Source organism: Rhinolophus hipposideros (assembly GCF_964194185.1).
Source record: "Rhinolophus hipposideros genome assembly, chromosome: 3".
Taxonomy (NCBI): Eukaryota; Metazoa; Chordata; class Mammalia; order Chiroptera; family Rhinolophidae; genus Rhinolophus; species Rhinolophus hipposideros.
In genome coordinates, this window is record NC_138049.1 from 104762984 (window position 1) to 104790900 (window position 27917).

Genomic DNA, 27917 nt, shown 5'->3' on the forward strand with positions numbered 1-27917 from the left:
AGGGGCAGACTCTCCAGTGGACAACTGCCCTGATCTTTAGGTTAGCTTTTTCTTACGTAGGAAAGGGGGAGTCAATCGCGCAGGTCTACGGGCTGACATCACTTCCTGGGGTTGGGTCTGTTTTAAGATAATGTTATCTCTGAACTCCAGACTCCGAACTCGCACTCAGCCTGCGGCTTTATGGGTCACCAGTAAAAACTGCAAGGGAGTTGCAAATTGGATTCTGGTGTCTGGGTTCCTGAGGATTAAGAAATTGCCCTTTTCAGGTAAGGATCTGCTCATTCAGTGGATTAATGAGGTATGGACAGCCTTGGGAAAGGGAACAAAACAGAGCTCTTAAGTTAATCAGTGAGGGGAGAAACAAAGAGAAAACTGCTGAATATCAGGATGGATTGAACTGCAAACTAAGTCTAATTACAGGTGGCTAGATAGCGAGCTCTGTGGTGTCAAACTGCAAGTCTAACAGTGTTAAGGATTCCCAAATTTCACCCTTACACAAAAAGTATATTAAACAGGATGATGTTTACATATGGATGGAACTGTTATTAATAATAAGCCTTGAACCCCATGAACCTCACACCTCTGCTTTCAGCTAACCCCGACCTGCCTCCGGCATGGCAAGCCCAGAGCCGTGGGCCCCATCCTTGGCCCCCCAGGCCGTGCCTACCCTCCTTCCATTCTAAGGGCCTTCCCAGTTCTGTTGCTCGTGTTCTAAGAGTTGACACAAGTAGCCCTGCAGAAACTGGCAACTGGAAGAGGGGGACCACCTGGAAGATGGGGCTTTTGGGGATCAGTGGGTGGCTGGTCTCCTGAGGGCAGGCTTCGTGGGGACACAGCAGGACTGGGGAGTGGGGTGGAGCCAGACAGCTCCGTCAGGCTCCCAGCCCTGGCCTCCACCTCTGACTTTCCACTTGTTTCCTCCTCAGAATATGTCACCATCCATGAGCGAGGGGCTGCCTTGCTTTCATGCTTACTCTTGGCCCTGCCAGTGGGGTCACATAGTACAAAGCATGGTGATCTGTGTGTGTGGAAGCCCCCTGTGTCCATAGTTCAGAACTGGCCCCTGCCCAGACTTAGGCCAGGACGCCAGCCTTTTTCTTCTGGACCCAAAAGTGGGGGCGTCTTCTCCAACTCTGCTGGGGGGCATCCATTGTACTCATCAAGGACCTCTTTCTCTCTACAAATATTCCTAGAAATCGCTTGTTGAGCCATGAGACATGGCTGCCTTGCTTTCAGGCTCCTCACCTCCCACCCCTACCTGCCTCTCCTGCAGGGCCTGCTGTCCTATGCTCAGTGGTGGGTTCACTGTCCCTTTCCTGTGACCGCCCTGGCCCTTTTGCCAGTGGTTATTTCTTCCACACAGGCCCCTGGTCCTGTCCCATGAGGACAATTCTGTGCAGACCCACACCTGATCCGGGGAAGGTAGGACCGTGGCTGGCTGCCACACCTGCAGGTGACTGACCTGAGCAGGCAATAATCTCTGAATGTCCTCAGGGCCTTCCTGTGGACAGGGCACCTGGACATAGAGAATCTCATTCCTTCTTCTGTCCAGCCCTGGAATGGGGGGGCAGGGGAGATGGCAGGCGGGGGAGGCACCAGGGATGTTGGGGGCATGGCGAGCCCTGAGTTCCAGGCCATGCTCGCGTCACACACATTGGCTGTTTTTGAAGGATGGATAACTGTGTTTATCGCAGAAAAGATGGAGTGAGCGCTCTTCACACACAACAATTCATGTCTCTATGAATTTATCACTCTCTGCATTTTATTAACAAAGAAAACTGGGGCTACGTAATCCCCAGCTTCATCACAGAAACAGATTCTTAGCTGGAAGCTGTTCCCGAGATGATGGAGTCCACTCCCCCCTCATTTTACAGCTAAGGAGAATCAGGTCCTGGGGGCAGGAGTGAGTAGCAGGAGGTCGCCAAAGCAATGGGTGCGCAGAATAGCAATGCAGGGGCCTGGGGCGACGAGCACTAAACAGACTGAGACGGTGGCTTCAGGAAGGAGGTGGCAGGAGAGGAAAACCCAGTTTCACTATTGGGAAGGGGGTTTCCAGGACAGAACAAAGGGTCTCCAGGGAGGGGGAAATGGCTGCTGTATTTCTAAGAATGAACCTCTTTTTATCTTGCTAAGGGCCAGAGTTCCTTCTGAACATAGTTTTTCGGAACAGCTGGGATGTCTTATTAGAGAAAATGCAGAATTAGGACGTGGTGTGGGGGGAAGGTGGAAGGTGGGAAGTGAAGGTCAGAGAGAAGAGCCAAAGAGAAGTGCAGGGCCAGGCCCAGCCTGCAGACAGTGGCCTGCGGTCCTGAAGGCTAACTGGGGAGAGGCTCCGGGGGCCATGAAGCCTCGCACTCAGCTCTGGGCCGGGTCGGGTGTACCATTACCAGCACAGCCTCTGTCTCGGGCTGCCCAGCTGCTGGGTGACATTGAATCAGCACAGATCCCGGGCCGAGGCCCCAGGCATTCACAGGAGGACCACAGACCCCTCATGGAAGGGGCACAGCAGCTCCAGAAACTTGGCATCTCTTAGATGAAGGGGTGGAGGAAAGGAGCACCGTTTTTGCAGTCTTTAAAATGAGGGGAGTGGCTGGAGAGGTGAAGAAAGCGATGCAGGGAGGAGGGGTAGGGGGTACATTCCGGGAAGGTGCCCCCGAGCAAGGAAGTAGAGGGGTCGACAGGTGAGGGGCCCTTGTTCCAGACTCGGGACCCCTCTCTCCTCCTCCCACCTCACCCCTGCAGACAGTTTCGGGTGCCCTCCAAGGCATAGGAGTGGGGGGTGCCTGACAAGGGCTGGAATCCCCACTGGCCCTCCCAGCACCCCACCCCGTCTTGCTGTCAGTCCCCCCAGGGATGTGTCTGCGGCCAGCCCAGCATGGCCTCCTTGCAGCTGGCCCTAACATCTCTAGGAGGCTCCGACTGTCTGCCAGAACCCCATTTGGAGCAGCCACAGGTACCGCTGGGGCCATGTTGCAGAGAAATGGCCCTTACCCAGGAGCTCCCAGAGCCAAGCCCCTCTCCTTGGGGCCAACACTTAGGCTGGCAAGAGGGTGTGAAGCCATTCTCTCTTTGGAGCACCAGCCAGCTGCTCTGGGCCACCTGCCAGGCCCTCAGCGACCTGCCCCCCCCATCTCTTCCTGCAATGCCCCAGAGGTCCTCCAAACCAGGCCTGGTGGGGTGAGGTGTTCCGTCCCTGGCAGGGCCGCCTGGCTGTCCAATGCTTTCCTCTGACCAGCCAGGGGGAAAGGCCCAGGTAGGAGCCAAGGGGCTTGCCTGCGGGACCTCCTGCAGGCGGCACTCGTTGAGTACTACCCACGTGGCAGGACTTCCTAGCTTCCTCACACTCCTACCTCCCCCACACCCCCACCACCACTGTGGCTTCTCAGGCACATCCCGCAAAAAGAAACACATTTGTAGTCTGACTGCTCCCCGTGAGCTACGCCAAGCCTGCTGATCAGCTGCCTCCGTCTGGGTCCCTTCCCCCTCCCCACTTGCTGCTTCTCCCCCCTTTTCCCCTCTTGAAGCTGCATGGTACAAGTAGGCAAGCATTCCAGGCTGCAGTGCCATCCCACTGGCGCTTTTCGTGGGTGAGGGACTCCTGTTTGGGGCCTCCCTCCTGCACACCACCCTCATTTGCAGCTGCTTGTAATGGAAAATCTGGACAGGTAGGTGGGAGGGGAGAAGGAGTGGGCAGGAGCAGAGGCAGTGAAGTTAAAACAATGCGGCCATCGAGAATCGACTTCTCAGGTAAAGTTGTAGATAACATTTCTCCAGTAAAAATATGCTCTCCCAACTCCGATATCAGAGATTAATGGCCTGCAGGATATAGAGTTCATCTCCGAAGATCTTGCTCAGAAATAATATGAATTGGTTGCCCTGGTGTAGTAATCAAACAGACAGCTCTGCAGTATAAATACTTGTATTCTTTCTTTGTTAGAAGGAACACAATGTGAAGGAAGAGCTTTCACATTTTCCTCCTTTGTCTTCATGCGTGAAGAGAAAGCAATTTGGTGCCTTGGGTGTATCCCTTAGAGTGATGAGCATAACAGTCCTGTCACCTTCTGCTCTCCCATTGCTTTTTATTTCTGGTCTGGACTCTTTGGGCATCTTCAGAGAAAATGCCCAGAAAGGGACCTAGGAAACCGTTTCACCCACCCCTCTACCTCTGGCCAAATCCCAACTCACCCCCCCAACCATCTTAGACAAAGGAGGAATAATCTTATGCTTCAAGATTCTCCACAGCCAAGGCTCATTTACCCCTACTCCGCCCCCCTCCCCAGACTGTTGGCCCCTTTCTGGCCCCCTCCCCCACTGTCCTGTGCTAGCAGGGCAGGCTCTCCAGTCACCTATCCATCCATTTGTCCATCCCACAGTGCAGAACTGCTAGGTGCCTGGTGATCAGCAATGTATTAGCACTGAGGAAGGATGGGGTCTGGAATTTCCCAGAGAATCCCACCTGAATATCATTTCATTTTTTAAGTGAAAGTGATGTTCCAATAAATCCCTTAATGGGCTTATTCTTTTTAAAATCTTTGCATGAGTAACTTCACAAAGGCTACAAGTTTGATTTCTGCTTCCAAATGCACGGTGACTAAGGCAGGGCACCGCCAACTGTCCTCCTGTGAATGGAAAAGGGCTGCCGGGTCAGGGTCAGGGTTATGGGCAGGGCCAGCAGCTACCCAGACGGCCCCCATCCCATCACCAGGGACTGGGGCCAGGTCACTAGGCTTAGAACAAGGGGACATAAATGGTTGGTGGCTCAGAAGGGACAGGGCCTGGGGCACTGGTTCATAGGCTGTAATCTCACAAGGGGCCAGTTTCTAAAAACCACAGCGCCAGTTATCCACTTACACTGAGAAATATAACTGTCGTGGGGACCAGGGCCTCATGTTGGACCCTTCAGCACATTCTTGTTGTCAGTCCACGTGGGAAGGTGAAACATAACTGGAAGCTTGGGGCCGAAATCAGATTGAAGGGGAGGCCCTTGGAGCTGTATTTGTGTAGTTCTTTATTGAGAAAATGTTGACATCAAAACAGCTGTGGAGGGGCTTTGGCGATCAGTCAGAGGGAGGCCTGTGGCCACAGTGGGCTGTCTGCCCTTCTTCTTAGCTGCTCAGCATCTGAACCCTCTTCTTCTGCCTAGGGATATGCCCCAATATTAAGCAGAAAGTCTACTTTCTTTTACAGAAATGCAGAATATCAGATACACTTTTCCATGCTCCTTTGCAGCTTGGCTGTGGTCCAAGCCCTAAGCTGCACCAGTGGTGCATAGCACCCCAGGCCTCGAGTGGATAGCTGGGGATGGGAGAAGCCTCCATTCTGGCAACAGTGGCGGCCTGGCTGTGGCCAGTTTCCAAAGCCAGCTGATCTTCCAAAAGCATCCAATGGCTCCCCAACATCCGGGCCTGTCGTTCTGCTGTGCAAACTGCAGGGGCCGGGACCTTAGGTGTGCCAACAGCGTCCTCTAGACCAGCTCTGCCATGGAATTTCAGATCCTGTTCCTGGTCGATTGCATCCAGGCCACATTCTCTGGCCCTTGCAGAGTTTGAGCTTCTTCGTGTCCTTGAATAAATTTCATTTCTGCTCAAATCCACTGGTGTCTTTCTCTGTGACCTGCAAACGAGAACCCTCCTGATAAATGAGCTTTTAGCATTGCCACCTGTCAGCTGTCCAGCGTCACACAGCTGGTGAGTGGCACACCTTGGACTGCTCCCGAGCTGACAGTGCCACCCCACCTGCTGCACTGTCTGCCCAGGGAGTCGTAGGTGGGAGCCAGTGAATGCCACGTGAGTGGAGAGGAGGGACCCATCCCTGCCAGGGGTGGTGCCAAAACAGGCTTGTTGGACACGGGGGGCCAGAAAGCGAAGCAAACTAAATGGGCTGAGAAGAAAGGGGATGGTTTTCTGGGGGAAGACACATTATACCGACACTGACCCTTTGAGCAATAAAACTAGGAATGGTCTTGGGATCAGGGACATGGCCCCTATGTCAATGTGTCAGCCCCCAGCCCGTGGCTCCCTGAGCTGACAGCAATAAGGAACAAAAAAGTGAGATTTGGCAACAACTAATTGCTAAGATAGAAAGAAAAATTGTTCTGAATATTAAAATTATAGCTATAACACTATTAGGAGCATGATTCAGAGTTTATGAAAATATTATTTATATTGATTTATTCCCAGAGACATCAAGACTCCTTGAAAATAATTAAAGTTGACATTTCCATTGCTGAAGCTAAATGTTGATATCATATAATGAAAATTACATGCTTTGAATGGGCTTTGCTCTGGAAAGCATTAAAACACCATCTACAGCTCTCCCTTTACCCACCCCCATTATTAATTCCCCAGCTGCCAATGGACAGACCTCTGAGGCTGTTTGCCCACTGGCCCCTGGTCAAACCACCACCCAGCCCCAGTCCTCAGCCACCTCAGGGGCGCTCAGGGCTGACAGTGACCGTGAGCTCGGACCAGGAACCCAGGGCCTCAAGCCAGGATGTGGGCTCAGCCAGGGCTGTGAGCCAGGGAGGGGTATCATCCGGACAGGAACCAGCTCAGCCAGGTCGCGGGAGTGACTGAGCCTCTGACTTCCTGCTGGCCTTGGAGGAGTAAAGGAAGTTAGGGAAGAGAAGGAGAGAAGGGAGACAAGGGAAGTGAGGATGAAGGAAGAGGAGCGGGCGGGGAAGTCTTCCCTACACTTCTGTGACCACAGAGCTGCAGCCTCCAGGCTGGCCGCTGAAGGCGTCTCCACTTTTCTGGAGGAAGCCCATGGCCAACAGGGTCTTCATTGATTGATGGCTTTATGTCAGCCAGTTGTCTCCTCTCCGGAGCCCAGGCCTACGTCGTCATCTCATCCTCCAAAAGCCGTTGTTCTGTCGTCTCTGCCCTCATTTCTCCACCACGCACACAGGACAGTCAGCCTCCGGTGTTCACTTTTCCAAAACCCTGGAGTGGGAGGAGATGCTCTAAGATGATTTTAAAACAGCAAGATGGGGACCCGTTGGTGAGTTGTGACATTAATTTCATGGGCTGCAACCAGCATTACCAACAACAACAAAATCAAGTTGGATGTGTTAAGGGAATTTGCATGAATGAAGGTGCCTCTCCCCAGGGGGATGAGGCTCCAGGAAGGTCCAAAGGAGTCCAGCCTGGGAGATACATGCCTCTTGCAAGGCCTGTATGTCTCCCTCAAGCTTCCTTATCTCCAAGCATCCAGAGCTGCCTGTCCTCCCCCGCCTCAGGCCCAGGAGGCCTAGTTAAATCCATCGGAGGTGGGACCACATGCCCCCTCCATGCCCAGCCTCCAGTTTGAGCCGGTGGGCAGCAGGCTGAGAGAGAAGGATGGGGTAGGTGTGCTGGCATGAGTGTTGCTTCATGTAGATATGGAGGCAACACAGGTTGCCAGAAGGGCCTTTCCTTCATATTCTAGGACTCTCCCTTCATCATCCTCTACACTCAGCCAGAAAGAAGGTCCACAGAGGAGGGACCCTCTGGAGTGGCCCCTGGGCATCCACGGTGAACACCGGTTTTTTCCCCCTCAACTCATCCCCTCCACCTTTCTCTCTTCACAAGAGCCAGTGATCCCGGGGACCTGGGGAGAAACATGCTACCCTTGGGGTGGACCACATGACCTGGGCCAAGCCAAGTGAATGCCTGCTATGGTGCTTGGGTCAGGGCTAGTCATGTGACCTGTTAATACAGTCCAATTAAAATATGTCTTACTTTTCCTGCATACGTGAGCTTGGGCACACACGGGCCCTAGAGCTTCTGGAAGCCACCTTTGCAACTACTGAGTGCCCTGAGTGCTATCAGCCTTGGACACCAAACAGGGGAACCATGGAAAGAAACCTGGCTGCTGGGTCCCTCTACAATCCAGGTGAGGCTTGCCACTCTGCCATGACTCTGAAGCCTTATTTCCATTGCTCCAGGCCCAGGCTGCAGGGCTTGCCCTATTTTGAGACCATGGAAGCCGACCACAGCACACCTGCCCCCCTTCTCTCAGGATGCGGTGTGGAGAAAGAGGCCCGAACAAGTTTTTGCCAGTCTAAGTGTCATCCCCACATAGGCAGCTCTGCCTTGTGAAGCAAGCTGGGAGCAGGAGGGAAGTCCTAGGAGCCGGACCACAAGATCTCTGGTCTGGGGCTCGCCTGGTGGCAAGAGGGACGGTGTGCTGCAGCACAAGGAGGGAATGACCGCAGTGCCCCAACCTCTCTAAGGAAATCCCACATAAACAGTGTGGGAGGGAGAGCCTTGCAAGGAGAGCCAGGAGACCTGGGTTCTAGTCATGGCTCGGTCATTAACTCACCATGGCTTTGAACAAGTTCTTTCCCCTCTACTAGTCAAGAATAGACTTATGGGTAGATCACATTTTTGCAAGTAGATATCTTGGTGATGTTAATATTAGTTATGTGGAAAAGGGTTCTAAATTCAAATTAATTTGGGAAACAGTGGGTTTGTTAAATAAGTTTTCTACTGGACTTGTCAGGGCCTTTAATATGGTAATGTGCAGGTGAATTTCAAACCAGGGGATAGAATATACAGCATTTTCTCCAAAAAATATTTCTTTTGGTCATGAAACACATTTTTTCAAGGTATAGCTCTTAGGATGTAGTGTTCCTTGGAACACATTTTGGAAAGCACCAGACACGAATCCTAATGTTCTAACAGCCATTCTGCCTGTTCTATCACCACAAAGCAGAGGAAAGGACCATGGCTGACAGTGAAGGTCACTTCCCACCATCCACTTCTCCGCTCTCCCACGCAGTGGCCATGAGATGGGGGTTGGATTGACTGATCCAGCTCCAGGGGCAGCCCTGAAGGCCCATGTTCATCTAATCAACACTTCTGGCCCCAACACATGGTTTAGAGGTTGGCATGTGACCTCTGTATGTATAAGCAGAGTGAAGGCCAGACTTGACTGGCTGGGGAAAAGAAACACATAGCACTAACAGCCATTATAGGACCACTAAAGGAAGGCAGAGCAGAGACATGAAAGAAACTAAGACCTTGAGGACATTGGTGAGCTCTGCATCAAGCCGTGCCTGAAGGCCACTTGCCCTCTTAGCTTATGCAGTATGTGACCCAATAAGCCAGTGTGTGGTAGGTTTTCAATGGCAATGGGAAGTAGACAGCATGTGATTTCACCCATTCTGTACCCAGGGCTAAAGGTCCTTTATGTGAAGAACCTGTAATAGGCCACCTGGAAACAAAGCCAAAGGACGGGGACATGGTCCTGACCCACCAGGGATCTCAGAGACTTTGTGGTGAAAGTTTGTAGGAAAAAGAATCATTCAAATGTATCAAGAATTTTAGAATACTAAACATGAGAGTAATGTGTAGATAATGAGAAAAGCATCCCCCCTCCCCCGACGTGGTCTATCTCCTAATGTTTGATGACGATAATAAATAACATTTTCTGAGCACCTCGTCTGTGCTAAGACTTGTGCTAAGCACAGCACATGTATTAACTCTTATCACCAACTTCACAACCACCCTCATGGCAGTCATGAATACAGTCTCTTTTTTCTATATAAGAACACTGAGGCACAAAGCAGAGAGGTCATGCAGCCTACACTGGGTGTGGCCAGGCTCTACCCTCAGGAGGCAGGAGCCTGGGACCCGGCAAAGCCCTGTGTCCCCCTTCGACCACCTTCTCTCTTACATCCCGGCTGCGCTTCCAAGAGGCTTCTAAAAGCTCTTCATCAGCACCTTTACAACCTTGATGTCAACAGACTTCCTTAAACATATCGCTTGTGTTAAATAACAAAATTCATCTTGAGTAAATGAAAATCTAATTGGCTTTATTAATTGATTCATGAATCAGGCAGCATCTTGCCCAGCAGAGAGGTAGATACTCCAAGGAGTTATACAAAATGGAAGTTTTTTTTTTAATAGGAAGAAGGGTGGGGCAAGGAAGTTATTAGCAAAAGAAAAATGAAAGTTCATTGGAGGACAGTAAGAGTTCAGGGTGACCGTGGCTTCTCATTGGCTGAGCTACAGAATTTCCATTGGATGGGCTTGTTGCTGGACAAGAAGAAAGTCTTCCTTCTTCTTGCTGGGCGAGTAAAGACTAGGACCGCCTTTCTGTTGGAGATGCAAGGTACATATATCTTCCTATTTGGGGTAACTGATGAGGGGTAACTGTAGAATGTGAGCCGCTCTACAGGCCTTCCAGACTCCAATTTTAGTTGAGATTTCCTTTATTGATTTTCACAACTCCCCTCCCCCACCACCACCTCCTTTGATCAAGATCTTTCTCTGAAAGGATCGCTGACCAAGAGTCAGGTTTTCCAAATTTAGTATCCATGTCCCTGGGTGCCAAGAAGGACCTTTCTTGAGTGTCATGTCCCACATCAGAGGGAAAGTACACAGACCAGAAATAGCTTGAGGCCACATTTGAGTAACAAGAAAGGGTAGTAGGGAGAACTGTCAGGCATTTCTTATCCAAAGTCTGTGTTTTGTTAAAGTTGTAAGCATTGGAGATCATCTTAAAGTGCTGAGCTGGCATCACCTTATTAGACACAGCGTTTTAGGCATTGCTGCATCGACTCATTTAAGGAAGGGGTTAGTCAGGCTTTTAGCACATGACCCTAAATGCCTTGCAAAGATGAGTGGTGCTGATGAGATTTCTTAGTGATTGAGGACAAATCTGATCTAGATAACCGTGGGAATGTCGGAGTGAAGAGATGGAGGTATCTTTCCAGGTCAATGTCAGAGCAATGGAAAGAAAGAGGGCAACTTGACCTGTCATCTTGGGCAGAAGCAGTCTACCTCAGTGTCATCTGCTTCTCTTCCTTGTCAATTTGATTCAAAGTTCTCTAGCATGTGCACAGGATCAGGTGTCAGGTGGAGCCTTCTTCAACTATGAGATGTGTGTCCAAGGCTCAGTAGTTTTGCAACACTGTTGGTGGTCAGGAGTATTTGGTAATGTCCCTCAATGGGGCCCACGGGCTGTCTTCTTCTGATGATGTTTCCAGAATACCCAGTCAACCGGCTCTAGACTAGGACCAGCAAGATCCTTTGAATTGGGATCCAGGAAAGCTTCTTTGACCTGTTGATGATAGGCTTGAGCATACGACGTTAAAGACCTACAGTAACTGGTCATACTAGCATGAGACTAGGGATCAGCAGAAGGTTTTATACCAATAGTCATTGGTCTCCTGGTGACTGTCTCAAGTGGAGTGAGTTTGTTTTTCAAAGGGAGTGCTGTGAAAGTATTGTTTTTGGAGATCTCTGGTCATTTGCAGAAAGTGAAAGCATTCACAAGACTCAGAAAAGTAAGAAAGTAAGAAAAGGTTTATTGAAAGTGAGGTAACGAGGATGGCCACCTCGGTGTCTATAGAAGGCGGCTGCCCTGCACTTCAGGTTAGATTTTCTTATATAAGAAAGTGCAGGTAATTTTCTTACAGCAGAAGATGTGACGTACAAACTTAGGACGTTTGACTTATAGTCTGAGGTCATTTGATTGACATGTGCAGGGTATATAACTGGTTTCTTTCTGTGCATGCTCTTACCCAGAATGCATACAGAAAAACCCATGGGGGGTGGGGGCAAGCCATAGTGTTCATTTCATTCTAATTAAATTATGATGATGCCAGAGTTCAGGCTGAGTGCAGTCTCCAGCAGTCTGTGCAGGTGCCAAAAACAATATAATTCTGGTGGGGTCTTATCTTTTTCCTAGGAGTGTTTCAACAGAAAAATATCGAGGAGTTGAGCCTGGGGAATGGATGCAGGCCTGAGTGGTCTCTGGAAGGGGTAGTGCAAAGTTCTGATCAAATCACCTTCTGCTAACACCCCTCAGGCTCTTTTTGTTAACTCTTTTTCTGCCTTATCTGTGAACAGTCAGCAAGACCAAAGACAATACATTAGACCAGGGGAGTCTAGTAGTTTGGGCAAGTTTAGAAATTTTAAGTTTGAGGATGCCGATTGTTCTTTTGATCTTGCCTCATGACTGAGGGTGATAGGGACAGTGCTAATTCCAAGAAGTTTTCATTCAGGTTCATATAATTTGCTCAGTGAAGTGAGTGTGTCCATCACTGGAGATTGTGGAAGGCATATCCAAAGTGGGAAACACATTCTCTAATAGTTTATTTGTCATGGTGAAGGTATCAGCCTTGTGACAGGGGAAGGCTTCAATCAATCTGTAAAACCTACATACAATAACAAGAACATGTTGACAACCCATGCTAAGTGGCAGTTGAATGAAATCAAGCTGCAGGTATTCAAAAGGTCCAGAGGAAAGAGTTCTGAGGCTTCTGAGAATAAAAATAGTTTTTCTAGGATTATGAAACTGGTAGGTCAGACATTATTGGTAGATTGCTCTTACAATTTTGTAGAAGTTTCCCCAGCAATGTCTATTCATAATTTGAGTCATCTTAAATGCACTATGGTGGGTGAAGAAATGCAAAAACCAGAAAAGGGGGTTTGCCAGGGAGCCTGTAAGACCCAAGCAGCTGTCTCATAGCCCTGGCTGTTTGTTTAACATACATCCGTTTTTCACCTATCTTAATTTCTCTGACTCAGGGCCACACTGTCGCCATGTTACAAGAACATCAGTCTGTAAACCATGCTGTAAACAAATGTGCTGTCTTGCAGGCTTTGTTCCATTTATAGAGCACAGACAGAGGAGATTTAGCATTATCCTTAAGGCTCATAGGATTTTCTCTATGGTGAGTGAGCATTGGCTTCAACTTAAAATCACCAGCTGCATGAGCCCCTAACAAGAGAGTCAGCCTGTCCTTTGAAGCTTTGAAGCCAGGCATTGATGTCTCCTCTCTAGATGTGAAAGTCCTAGATGGCATCGTCTTCCAGTATAAGGCTGTTTTGTCTACATTGAAAATCTGTTTAGTGTAGCAAACTTCATTAATTATCTTAGCTAGAACTTCTAGATAACTTGCAGTAGCTCCTGCATCACCACTTTGCACATCCAGGTTGTGAAGACAGGTTATTTCCTTAAACTTTATGAACCAACCTCTGCTAAATTAAAACTGCTTCTGCAGCTCCCTCGCCTCTGTCAGCCATCATAAAATTGAAGAGAGTTAGGGCCTTGCTTTGGATTAGGCTTTGGCTTAAGGAATGTTGTGGCTGGTCTGATCTTTTAAAACTTTCTCCATATCAGCAAAAAGGCTGTTTTGCTTTCTTATCATTCCTGTGTTCGCTGGAGTAGCACTTTTAACTTCCTTCAATAACTTTTTCTTTGCATTCATAACTTGGCTAACTGTTGGCAGAAGAGTCTGGTTTTCAGCCTATATCAGCTTTCAATATGCCTTCCTCACTAAGCTTAATCATTTGTAGCTTTTGATTTAAAGTGAGAGACATGTGACTGACTTCCTTTCACTTGACCAATTAGACACCACTGTAGGGTGGTTAACAGGCCTAATTTCAATATTGTTGCATCTCAGGGACTAGGAAGGCCTGAAGAGAGGGAAAGAGATGGGGAAACAGCTGGTCAGTGGACTCAGAATGCACACAATATTTATCCATTAAAATTGCCATCTTATTTGGAGCACGGTTCATGGGGCCTCAAAATAATTATAATAGTAACATCAAAGATCACTGATCACAGATCACCATAACAAATAAAATAATGAAAAAGTTTGAAATATTGAAAAAAATTACCAGAATGGGACACACAGACACAAAGCGAGCAAACACTGTTGGAATAATGATGTTGATAGACTTGCCAGACACAGGGTTACCACACACCTTCAATTTGTGAAAAACACAATATCTGTGAAGCGCAATAAAATGAAATGCAGTAAAACAAAGTATGCCTTAATTTAACATATCAAATAAGCCTAATTAATTCAACATCTCCCTTTTATAAGGAGAGAAACAAATCCTTTGAGCCTTTCCAGGGACCCACTAGGAAATATCAGTTAGTTTGGGATCCTAAAGTCTTTTTTTTAGAATTTGATTTTGGGAAGTTGGTCAAAAATATCAAAAGTTTGGACACTTGACTAAATAAGATCATGGATCATTATGAAATACTACTTCTGACAATTAAGTTCACGAACTTGCCACCGTGCACTTACATTGGCAGCATTGTACAAACAGCTTGGTAAGGTTTCATAACCTTGGTATATCAGTGTCTCACAGCTGTGTTCCTGTTGACATGTGGCCGTGTCTTGCTGAGCAGCGTTCATTATTGTTGTTGTGTGTTTTTGTGTGCCATCATGAGAATGTCTGAACTTGAATTAGAACAACGAACAAACATTCTATTTCTTGTTAAACTTGGCAAGAGTGGCAGTGAATCAGGGACATGTTAGTCCAAGTTTATCGGGATAATGCCATGAAGAAAACAGCAGTGTACAAATGGATTAAACATTTTTCTGAAGGGACAGAACACGTCACTGATGAAGAGAGGTCAGAGTGGCCAGTAGCAAGCAGAACTGATGAAAATATTGCAAAAATTCATCAAATTGTGTGTTAAAATCATCAGCTGACTGAGAGAAGCATGGCAGACCAAGTAAACATCAATAGAGAAACAGTTAGGAAAATCTTAACTGAAAATCTTGGCATGAGAAAGGTGTGTGCAAAACTGGTCCTGAAGGAGCTCACTAATGAACAAAAGCAAAGGAGAGTCAAAGTTTGCCAAGACCTTTTGGAGAGGCAAGACAATGTTTTGGGCCATGTTATCACTGACGATGAAACATGGGTGTACCAATACGACCCTGAAATAAAGTGTCAAAATGCACAATGGAAGTCAGCCAATTCTGCATGACCAAAAAGTTCCATCAGTCCACATCAAGAGTCAAAACAACGTTGCTAAACTTTTTTGATATCAGACGGATTATTCATTATGAATTTGTACCAACTGGACAAACAGTTAAACAAGTTTACTATTTGGAAGAGCTGAAAAGGCTGCATGAAAAAGTTAGACGAAAACCACCTGAGCTTTTCGCCAACAATTCATGGCTCTTGCATCACAATAGCGCACCAGCTTACATGACACTGTCTGTGAGGGAGTTTTTAGCCAATAAATAACTATATTGGAACACCGTCCCTATTCACCTGAGCTGGCCTTCAATGACTTCTTTCTTTATCCAAAGATATAGGAAATATTGAAAGGAAGACATTGTGATGACATTCAGGACATCAAGGGTAATACGAAGACTCCGCTGATGGCCATTCCAGAAAAAGTTCCAAAATTGCTCTGAAGGGTGGACTAGGCGCTGGCTTCGGTGCATAGCTTCCCAAGGGGAGTACTTTGAAGGTGACTGTAGTGATATTCAGCAATGAGGTGTGTAGCACTTTCTCTAGGATGAGATTGCGAACTTGTCATACCTCCTACATCAAAGACAAATGTGAAAGTTACACAGCTCTGAGCAAAACTTAGTGCCTTATTAAGGAGACTTGGTATTAGCAAAGACTTGATGGAGACAGTATAAAGCACAGCTAGTAAGACACAACAATCTTTACTCTCCAAGCAGAAAACTTTTTACAGTATCTTATCAGAACACCAATAGTCCAAGGAAACTTCATCCTTTTAGCAGACGAAAGAAAATCAAGTTTTAGTTTTACTTAAGCATAAGTACATTATTGATATTAAAACTTATTCTAAAACCTTTATAATAACAATTCAGATTTTAGCCACTTGACTATGCAAGGTAAAATTTTCTCTTTCTCGGACATTTATATACATTTAGTTTGTCCTTCATAACCAGAAGTTCTAGTTTAGACAAAATTACTCTCTTCCCTTAACAGAAATACATCTCCATACTCTTACCTTTTCTCAGACAAAAATGTGTTCTACTTTACTTGCATACAGAGTTGTTTTTCTTATTATTTCTAGTGGCTTTTCTTGATGTAAAAAAATGTCCAAAGTCATAGAGAATTTTTCCTTAAATTCCCTCCTTAATGTGCTCCCTTGAGGGTGATTACACCTCAGAGGGGTCTGGAAAAGAGGATTGCTTCTGACATTTCAAAAGTGTGTTAACCTAGATGCAGAGGAACAATGGGCAGGGCTTGCTTAAGGCAAAGATAAACCTTTTACTAAAAACTTATATGCCTGGGGCATGACTACCTACTGTGACCTACTGTGATCAGATTACCCGTGAGGTTACTTTTGGTCACTGTGCTTGTCAGATTTATTACATAGGCTGTTTTTTTGTTCTCACTTTAATTACATATATTAATTAGAATTCTTAATCCTTAGAAATCTGAATTTCTAGAGAAAATTAAGAAATAAGCAATTGTGAACTATCTTTTACATTAGCATTTTGTGGATTGATAGACATACTTTTTATAATTTCTAGAAACATGCTATCTCACAAAAATTTTCTCAGCATGGCATAAGACATGCTTACTAATAGACTATATCTTCAGTTTCTCTGCAGCAGGAGGCCAAAAGTAAATGAACTTATGTTAAGCAATTAATGTTTCACTGTTTTATCTCATTTGAAAATGATCTAGATATTCAACATATTTTCATCATTTAACTTGTGGACTAAAAATGGGGTTCTAGGTTAAGTAACCTCAGAGGGTGATCTGATCATAAATTCCTAACTGGACAGGCCATGGTGGGTAGTCACACCCCAGTAACTTCTTTATTAAAAGGTTCATCTTTGCCTTAAACAAGCCCTGTCCATTGTTCATCTAGGTTAACACACCTTTGAAATAACCACCCTCAAGAGAGCACATAACCTTAACTATCCTGTAATCCAATCTCTGCCTTCTCCCAACTCCATGTAATCTTCTTTACCTTCCCTTCTTAATTTCAAGTGCGTAAAAGAAACTGCAAAACTGTTATTCTGCAGAGCATTTGAGATCTTGCTTCCTATCATATATCATTAGTTTGGCTCCAATAAACTCATAAAAATTATCTACTTGTTTGGACATTCTTATATCAACAAACTTAATAAAACTAAAGTTTCAGGTTACTGAAAATATTTGGGGAGACTATTTGAAAAGTTCATCTAAAATTTTTTTATTCTACTCAAATCTATGTAATATACTTGCTTTCAACAACTATGTTTAGATTACTTATGAAAATTTCATCTTACCAAGTTACTTTTCGTACGGATAAATTTTGTAACAGATAACATTAACTTATTTGACTAATAAATCCAGGTAGAATTAAGTTGTTCGCCTGCATTATATTCAAAATTAATAACTCTAAAGCCATGTTTAGTTTAATTAAACTAACAAACTTAAACTAGACTTTATTTACTAAAAATTATCTTGGATCACAGAAACTTGACAAAATATTTGGGTTAATCTCTATGTTTCTGAGAATTTGGACTTTCAACCCAATTGAATAGAACTCTTTTATAAACTAATTTTGGCAATACCATCCAGAAGTAGAAAAATTTCACACATCCAACATACATATGAGATGTGACCAAACAATACTGTGAATGTTTAAATTTTAAAAAAGTATTACAGTAAAAGACACATTGCCATTAATCCCCCACAAAATACTCCCCCTTGCTTCGAACACACTGATCCCATTGTTCTTGCCACTTTCTGAAGCAGTTCTGGAAGTCCTCTTTCATGAGTGTCTTTAGTTGTGCTGTCATGGCTGCCTCGATGTCCTGAATCATTTTGACTTTGGGGAAGAGCCAGATCCATGGTGCCAGACCCAGTGAATAAGGTGGATGAGGACACACTGTAATGTTTTTATTTGATAGAAATTGCCATACCAGAAGCAATGTGTGACACGAAGCGTTGTCATGATGAATGATGATTTACCGGACACTTTAAAACGCACCTTCTCTCAACCGTAGCTCACACCCGACTGACTGCACCGAGCACATTGAAACTTGTCACACACTGTTACAAAGGTTCGACACACCGCTTCCCGTATTGAAGATCCCTGCCTTTCCATTGGATGGCACTTGGCAGCAGCATGCACCATATTTTTTTATTGCAACGGACCGGCTCTGTGTCACACATCGCTTCTGGAATAAATAAAAATAAAAAAATAAAAATAAATAAAAACATTATGCTGTGTCCTCATCCACCTTATTCACCAGATCTGGCACCGTGCCACTTCTATCTCTTCCCCAAAGTCAAAATGAGCATGAAAGGTAAACATTTTGAATCGATTCAGGACATTGAAGCAGCCACAACAGCGTAATTAAAGACGCTCACGACAGAGGACTTCCAGAACTGCTTCAGAAAGTGGCAGGAAGGATGGGATAAGGTGTTCGAAGTGAGTGGAAGTATTTTGAGGGGGATTAATGGCAATGTGTCTTTTACTATAATATATTTTTTTCATTTCAACATTCACCATATTATTTGATCACACCTTGTCTATAGATATATGGACAAAAAAGGGGCCACATACTAAACCTAACAAGCTCAGGGGAGGCCGGCATGGCAGGCCCTACAAATTCAGAGGTTGAAATTAACCACACAGGATGGTCTGAACATAAAAATTCTTAACTAAAAGCAGGTCATGACCAGTAGTCAAATCCTTGGCTGGGTAGCTTCCTTCACAAAGGTCAATCTTTACCTTAAGTAAACCTGCCCATTGTCTTTTTGCATCTAAAATAATATGCCCTTGGAATATCAGAGTAATCCCTTTTTCCAGACCCCCCAGGACACAACCCACCACACCAGAGCAGGAAACTACAGAACCCCTCATTGTTATCTTGTTCCCCAGATACCATCTCTATGTGCTGTAAATCTTAATTGTTAACTATCCTGTGCCCACCAATGTAAAAGAAGTGTGTGTGTCTCCATTTATTTTTGATCCAATCCCAGCGATTTCCCAGCTTTGCTTTCTCCCTCCCCCTTAATCTGCTACCGATGGATTATGTGTAACCCTCCTTACATCTCCTCCTTTGATTCTGATGTATAAAATAAGCTGCAAAACTGCCATTCTCCAGAGCATTTTCTCAACCCATTGAGACTTTGCTTCCTGGCAATCGTCGTCAGTTTGGCTCAAATACATTCATTAAACTTCTCTACAGGTTTGGACATTCCTTATGTTGACATTTACTTGGTGCAGTCAGCAGGATTCCAAAGAAGCCCAGCCAGGACCACCCTGTGGACCCAGATTCGGTGCTGGGTCCCAGCAGGCGCCCATTGTGCCCCATTGGTTCCCTGCTTCATATCAGGAGAATGTAGGTGAGTTTTTCTTGGAATTCTGAACCTCCCTGTTTCAAGGTAGGAAGCCCTGACTTATTTGAGCTGTTTTTAAAAATCTTCGAGGTGGCATTACAGTTGAGGGTTGAGATAATCCAGGCTAAGGACAAGAGTTCAAATATCTCGGACAGGAGAGGAAAAAAAAAACGGGTGGGTGGTTTTTAACTTCAGCTTTTCAGTTAGAATTGTTTACTGTGAGTCTGAACAAAACCTTTTGCTGGATAAATGAGAATCTGAACTTGTTCAGCTCCAAAGATAAGGGGCATTTATTCACTCCAGCTTGGATTTCGGGTATTCTTAGGTAACTAAGAATCTATGTGGAGGTGTTTGAGGGTACTCCTCAAAACGTGCAGTGGCCCCATAGGGAATTCCAACACACTGTAATTAAATATTTGACTTGTCCAGAGATGTGCACATAAAGGCTGGTTATCTAGCGCTCCGAGTCCTCACAGTTGTACTAGACAGCTGGGGAGAGAACTGAGACACCTAAGAGGGCTGAAGGGACTTGGGAGTTGACAGCCCTTTGGAGCTCAACCCATAAGCAGCACACTTCAACCCACTACACACTATCACTAGAAATTTGTTCAGACTCGCAGATCTCAAAAGGAAACTAAAACCAACATGGGAAATCGTGCCTCCAAGGCCGACAGCTCCCAGCCCCCAGCCCCATTTATTATCCTACAGATGTACAGCTCCTAGGGAGCCTTTACTTGCGAGTAGTTACAGAAATGGAAAAGATTTAACTACAAGTGATACCAGCTTACAATGGCCAAAATGGAGCTATTTTGACATCTAAATTAATTTGTGTTCACAATTTGAAAAAGCCGGCTTTAAAATCAAACTAAATGGAATGGGAGGCTTACCTCAATTGGCAAATAGAAGCTTCTGAAATGAGGCACAGAGAGACATTCTCTCCCGGAAGTTAGTAAGAACATTTTAGAGACTGCTGAACTAAAGTTTCCGAAGCTGCTCAATGCCAACACCCCACTTTTCCCTCTTCTCCGACTGTCCCACTGAGTGGGTTACTATGTTGTCTGGATTTACTCTCCTTTCCTCCTTCTCTCTCTCTCTCTCTCTTCTACACCTCTATTGCAGCTCCCTACTGATCTCAATAGAAAACCAGACCAGGATAGACTAGGGAAAAAAAACCCCAAATTCTGGCAGCTCCCTTTAGAGAAATGTCGGTATCAGGCAGAGGGGAACCAGCAATTGTATACAAACAGAACTGAGGAATCTACTAAAGATCACCGGAACCCTCTCCAGGACCCTGATGAGTTAGCAAAGGAATTTGAATTAACTATTAGAACGTGACCCTGGCTATTCTGACCTATCCCAATTAATGCACCCACAGTTTCTGAGAGCAAAACAACAGAATGACTAAATAAGGTTTGCTAGGGAAACTCCTGTAGAGGAGTCTTCTTTTATTGTAAAAAGTCAGATCACCTTCAGAAGGATTGTGGAAAACTGAAATGGATTTAGAAAAAGAAAAGAAACAGAAGCAAGCATAGGGCTGCTCCAAGGACTATCAGAGGGCATTTCCCTTTCTTACTAACACTTTAGGATTAATTGAAATCACCATGAAAAGGGAAACTACTAAAGCCCCTGTGGATACCGGAGCTACTTTATCTGTTAACAGGAACCGACTAAGTTGCTCTCTCCCATGGAGTAAAGCTTCTGTACAAATGGTAGGGACATCTAATTAGCCAATGTCTGTTTAAATAAGAACTTATTCCCCTCCAGCTAGGAAATGTTATGAGGCAACATATATTTTTACTAGTCAAATCTGCCCCAACTCACCTGACAGGGCGAGACTTTCTTGAAATCACTGATGCCCACATATTCTTCCCCCAGAAGGGTGAAATGAATTTAGAAATAAATGAATCAGATTGAGAAAATGATTTTAAAAGAAACTCCATGAGAGGAACCTAGTCTTGAGACTGACTGAAATTACTGAAATCATCCTGTTTGTTATAGGACGTTCCAATACAACTTTGGGCTTTTTCCAGCACAGATACTGGCAAGATTATGTCAGCCACTCCTATTAAAATAACTATTGACAATACTTTGCCTCTACCTAATATTTGCCAATATCCTTTAAAGCCTGATGCACTAGTTGGATAACCCATTATACAAGACTACTTTTTAAAAAGGGGACTTATAATTACAGCCCTTGTAGTTCTCTTATCCTTCCAGTAAAGAAACCCAGTGGAAAAGGATGGAGATTTGCACAGGATCTCAGAGCTATAAATAAAGATATCCTGTGGTTCCAAATCCACATACCCGATTGTCAGTTATTTCTGTGTGTACTGCCAATATGTTTCAGTGATAGATTTATATAGTGCCTTTTTCAGCATTCCTGTAAAAAAGGACAGGTTTACTTGGATCCTAGTTTACTTGGACAGTGATGCCCCAGGGGTATACAGAGTCCCACCTATTTCTCTGATACTAAAAGCTGATTTGAATGATGTTACATTTCCTAGAAATTCTACTCTAATCCAATATATGGATGATTTACTCTTTTGTTCTAGGATACAGTAGATTCCCAATAGGACACAATACCTATTACAATAGCTAGCCATAAAGATCATAGATCAAAGGACAAGCTTCGATTCTGCTTACCCCAAGTAAAATACCTTGGTTATCTAATATCTAAAGATAGGCTAGTAATGAATCCTGAAAGCCTTAGAGAAATAATACCCTTTCCTCTTTCAAAAACAAACAAACAAAACAGCCTAGAGGTTCCCTGGATCTGACTACATACTGTTGCTATTAGGTTCCAAATTTTTCATTAATGGCACACCCTCTATATATCTTATTAAAATCAGATCGACCTGATTTTAATCCAATTCAGTGGAACCCTGAAGGGAAACCAGGTAAAGAAGCTCTAAACAATTCAACTCGGTTGCCAAAAGGCTCCCTCCCTGCATGACAACCATCTCTGCTACAGTCTTGTTATGCAAACAAATAGCAGAGAGTTATAAGAGCTCCTTTATTTATGTTATCATTCCGTTGAATCTCCACTGAACTCTCATCACATTCAACACTTCCGTCAGCTGACTGGTTTCCTATGAAGTACTCCTGCTTTCTGCGCCTAATATTACTTTAAGTCGGTGTATCAGTCTTAACCCAGCAACTTTATTACTCTCTTACAGGATGAAGACATCCACAATTGTGTGTTGCTTATGATCACCTTCTTGATTCTAGGAATGGTTTACAGGAAACCATTATTGATATGCTGACTCTTATCTGAAAGATAAACAGGGATATTACAAGCTGGATATGCAATAACTTCCATGGTGAACATAAATTAAATTTCTTATTCACATGAATAAGATCTGCCCAACAAGCTGAATTAATTGCTCTGACAGGAGCTTGTCAATGAGCCAAAGATCAAATAGCAGTATTTACACTGACAATTGCTATACCTTTGGTGTAGCTCACAACTTCAAGATATTGTAGAAGCAGTGAGGCTTCTTAACTTCTTCAGGGCAGCCCACAAAGGATGGAAAACAGGTTGAAGAATTATTAGATGTCGTACAGCAACGGAAACAACTGGCAATTATCAAAATTCCAGGACATTCTAAAGCAGGGGTGTCTAAACTTCTTTCAACGTGTTTCACCAAGGGCCATATGCGGTAAAATACACCAACAGCCTGGCCACTCACTCGAGGTGAAGTACATATTGCCTCACCTGGTTTATTTAAGTAAACTAAATATATTTTTGGAATTTGCTGTGGGCTAATTAACAATGGATTGCAGAACGCAGTTGGCCCACGGGCCACAGTTTTGACACCCCTGTTCTAAAGTCACTACCATGGAAGCAAAAGAAAATAATTTAGCTGACACTGCAGCTTGACAAGCAGCAATAAACAGCCAAATTATCCAGACCTGCAAATGTTTCTTCTCCCTATTAAATCAATAAAAGACTCTGTTTTACAGTGTCAATGGACAGCTGCAGAAGAAGAAAAGAAAATATGGCAAACAAAAAAGTGGGGGGAATCTTTGACCCAAACAGATAAAGCTTGGACCCAATCAGAAACCAGTCTTACCTATAGGGGCTCAATTACCTGTACTTCAACATGTACAGGAGCTAACACGTTGGGGTCTTGGAAAGATGATTTCATGGAGTAAAGAATATTATTGAAAACCTTCTCCCATTGTAGCTCATAAAGTGTACAGCAGATGTTGTATCTGTCTCAAATGTGACCCTGGAAAATCACTCCATGGGTCCAAGGACATTTCCCTCTTCCTTTAGGTCCATTTGAGGTCTGGTACTTGGATTTTATCCAAATGCCATCACCTCAAGGATACAAATACGTTTTAATCATGATTTGTATGTTGTCTCATTGGGTTGAGACATTCTTTTTCAGGAGAGCAACAGCCTTAATGATAGGTTATTTAAAAAAGTAACCCTCAATTGGAGAATTCCCAGTGCAAATGATGTCCCTAAGACTTCCTAGGAATGAACCTTCCTAGCACCTTCGGACCACACTATCCAACCAAACGTTGGTCATCAATGCATCCTTTGGATTGATTTACAACCAAAAGGGGGAAGTGTAGATGAAAAAGGGGCCACACACTAAACCTAACAAGCTCAGGGGAGGCCGGCATGCCAGGCCCTACTGATGGGGAAACTGACCTTAAAATGGTTCCCTGCCACGTGGAACTGAGCTAAAATGGTGGCCCGAGAAGTGGAGAGAGAAGTCCCCAGCCTAAGCCCCAGCCCACTTCCGCATAACCCCCTCCAAGCCACACCTTGAGCCAATCACCAGATGACACCTACCCCTTCCCTGACTCAAGGAAGTCCCCAACCCATAAAAACCTGCTCAAAACCTTGCTAGGGGCTCAGTCTTTTGGGAAGGATCCCGCTGAGCCCGCCGGCTTCATAAAGTCGTGTTCTCCCTGATCTCTGCATGCTGCTTGAGTTTCTCGGTCCTTGCCATTTTTTCTGCAACGCTACAGAGACCGAAATTAGCCACACAGAATGATCTGAACATAAAAATTTCTAACTAAAAGCGGGTCATGGGCTGTAGTCACATCTGTAGCTTCCTTGACAAAGGTCAATCTTTACCTTAAGTGAGCCTATGTATTGTCTTTTTGCATCTGAAACATAACATACCCTTGGAATGCCAGAGTACTCCTTTTTCCAGACCCCTCAGGGCACAACCCCAGCAACAGAGCACAAGACCACAGAAGCCCTCACTGTTACCTTGTTCCCCAGATACCATCTCTATGTGCTGTAAATGTTAACTATTAACTAACCTTTGCTCACCAGTGTAAAAGAAGTATGTGTCTCTTCATTTTACTTTTTACCCAGTCCCAGAGATTTCCCCACTCTGCTTTCTCACACCCCCTTAATCTACAACCAATGGATTTTGTGTAACTCCTTACATTTTCTCCTTTTATTCTAATGTATAAAATAAGCTGCAAAACTGCCATTCTCTGGAGCATTTCCTTAATCCGTTGAGATTTTGCTTCCCAGCAATTGTCATCAGTTTGGCTCAAATAACTTATTAAACTTCTCTACAGGTTTGCATGTTTCTTATGTCGACAGGCACATACACAAACGTATAGACTAATATTTAAGATGCATGATTTTTCATTGTCTAAATTTCAAATGATTTTTTCACCCTTTTGTTCTTCCTCTGAAGTACGTGTTACATTAACATCTCAAAGGCAGAGGGGAAAACAAATTCAAGTTCCTCCAAGAAGGACCTTACTTTCTCAAAGCCCGTATTTACAAGCCTTTTGAGATAAACAGGAGAGATTTAGGGATCGGTAAAAAGGATTGATGGACTTTGAATACTTTCTGGAGCTACAGCTCTGGTCCTGTAAGACTAGATTTATAAAACAAAAGAGGGTTGTTTTAAATTCGTCAAAGAATTGGGTTGCCACCTAAATATCAAAGGACTGACACACCCATCCACCTACATTTGAATGTGTTTCTTTCTCTCTGGGTACATTTAGCTTAGGGGAGAAGGCCTAAAAAAATCCTATCAGGCTTTGAATATCAGCTTCCAATTTGGCAAAATTTCTGATCAAAAGCCTTTTGAAAGCTTCTGCATACCGATTTAAAATCAGTATCCCTGTTTGTTTGATTTAGGAGCCTTTGCTCTTAAGTGCTTTTAAGTGCACTTCTTAAATGATCTTATCTATTTGGAATGTTCCTCATAATGACCATTGTGATTTCTAGGTTGTTTTTAGTAAAATTTTGTCATTTTGCTAGATATCTGTGATGAGACGGGGGTTTGTAATGGTGGCACTAAATCTTCTATTTTGAGATTTGATCTCTAGTATAATTTGAATTAACAAGTGTAATTTAGCTTGGGACTTTTTGAAAGTTTTTTCCTTTCTTTTCTTTGCCTCGTTTCCACCAGGCCTTAATGATTCTGCTTGCTGTACATTTACAATGCATATCAGTTTCAATGGTTTTATTTATTATTTTTAGCCATGCAGGCCCTTTGACTGGGGAGAGATTTTGCATCTTTATGGGCTCCACTCCTGGCTGCAACTTAAATCTGTATAACATACGCAAAGGTGGCAATAGTCCAGTTTAACTACTTCCCCCACCCCAACAGACAATACCAAACTCAATAGAAAATTCTTCTACAGGCTGAAGCAATTTACATCCTGGTTAGAAAATATAAAACTTGAGACCAAACAAAGACTTGACACAGTAGTTTGCAGTAGTTTCCAGCAGACTCTGCCCAGACGACCCTCCTCTTTACTTTAATAAATCTTCCTTCTGTATTTCTATCTAACTGGTGAATTCTTTCACGACCCGTGAGCAAGCAGCCACAACAATCTGCAGCTTCCAGGACTATAGTTTTTAAACATAAAATAAACAGGTGTGCTGTAAGTGACACACTCAACTCTCTGGATATAAAGGATACCGTTTCTTTCAGCCAGGTCCTCGGCTTTCCCAGAGCCACACTAATAATCTGGGGAGTGGGGAAAGGACTGAAACTGTAGGCTCAAAGAATGGGAACTGGGACTGATTCCAAACAAAAAGAACTGCAGCTGCCACCAACAGTTCCCAATGTGGAATCTGGAGGATTCCAAATAAATGGGGAACTGCAGCTAAACCACCAGCAGTTCCCAGCATAGAATCCAGGGACAGAGCTAAGAGCTGGGGTTTTCCACCCAGGTAATTGCAGTCTCAACGGCTAAGGGCTTGGCTCCAGGCAGAACGGTATGCCAGCTCAGTTGAGCTCCAGGCAGAATTCTTTACCAACTCGAGCTGACCTGCCCTGTAAAAGAAAGCCAGTTAGATGGAGAGCTTGAACACAAAAAGAGTGGAGTTCAACCAAGAGAAACTTACCAATGGCTCCCGGAAATGGTGATAAAGACAGTGAACTTAAAGGATTCACGGGCACCACACCTGTGTTTCTTCTTGCCCCCAAATTCTGTTGGAATCCCACTGAAGCCACCAGTCTGTTAAAAAACAAAATTCAACCAAGGAAATTTCAATACCTTTTTGACTTTGTTAAATGATTTATGAATCACACAGCATCTCAACTAGCAATTAGAGAGATATGCAAAAGGAGTTATACAAAATGGAAGGTTTTTATAGAAAGGAGAGTAAGGCAAGGAAATCCTTAGCAAAAGAAAAATTAAAATTCATTAGAGAAAAGTAAGAGTTCAGGGTGACAACAGCATCTCATTGGCTGAGCTGTGTCACTTTTCATTGGCTTGACTTGTTGCTGAACAAGAAGAAAATCTGTTTTCCTCTTGCCAAGGTAGTAAAGTAGATACACCTTCTTGTTGAAGATGTAAGGTATGTATTTTTCTGTTTGGGGTAATTGATAACAAGTGGTAGGGAGTGACAGCCCTTTCTACAGGCCTTCTTGACTCTAATTTTAGTTGAGGTCACCATTACTAATTTCCACACGTGGAAAGTGGCACTCATGGAGAATGTGCTCCTGAGAGCGGCTAGAACCCCAGATTTCCCCAGCACTAACCCCATCTCGGCTCTAACCCTTCCCATCGGACGTCCATGTGGCCTTAGGGAACAAGGCCAATAGAACCTGAGATTGTGCAGAGGGTCCATGGCCCTTTACTCCCTCACTGTCTCCCGGCAGCCTGTGCCTGTCTCGGGCTCCCAAGAACCCTCTGTGGTTGGCAGCAGACTGGAGTTCACCACCACCACCAGCACCCCAGGGAGCTGGTACTTTCCCATGCTGACACCCCTACCTCTTGGGATTCATATGGGCACGACATGTGTTCAGCTTCATCCTGGCCTCAGTAGGGTTGCAGTCTCTAATTGAGGGGCCTCTTCTTTGTGCCATGATGGTTTCTTGTGGCTCCTTGGACTTGGAGTAGCTGGCCTGAGGCTCCTGTTTAACACTCTGATCCCTGACGTGACAGTGGTTCCACTGCCCTCCTCCCCACCTGACCAGAGCTGAATGTCCATCCAATGTCAACCCCTTGGTGAAAGCTTTCCCTCAGTGCTCCCAGCCCCTGGCTCTTCAGTCCTGAATATCGTGGGGATATTATTAGCAGAGGCAGGAAGCCGAAAGGTCAAATGTGGCAACTTGGCTCACCCAAGCTGTATTCCAACTGCATGCCATTCTAATGTGTCAAATCAGAAAGTTAAGAGCTACAGTTCTCAGGCTCCCTTGCAGCTAGGGTTCCAGACGTGATTTAGAGTCACCAGTTTAGATGTCTTATGCATAAGACCTCTATTTGGAGCTGAATTATGTGGGGAAAGAGGATGTGGGACACTCATTTTTCAGGTGTAGGTAACAACAGAAGACATGTAGCTTCAGAGCCAGCAATTGTAGCAGCAACTTTCCAATTCAGCAGGTTGTTCCCTGACTTGATGGTTTT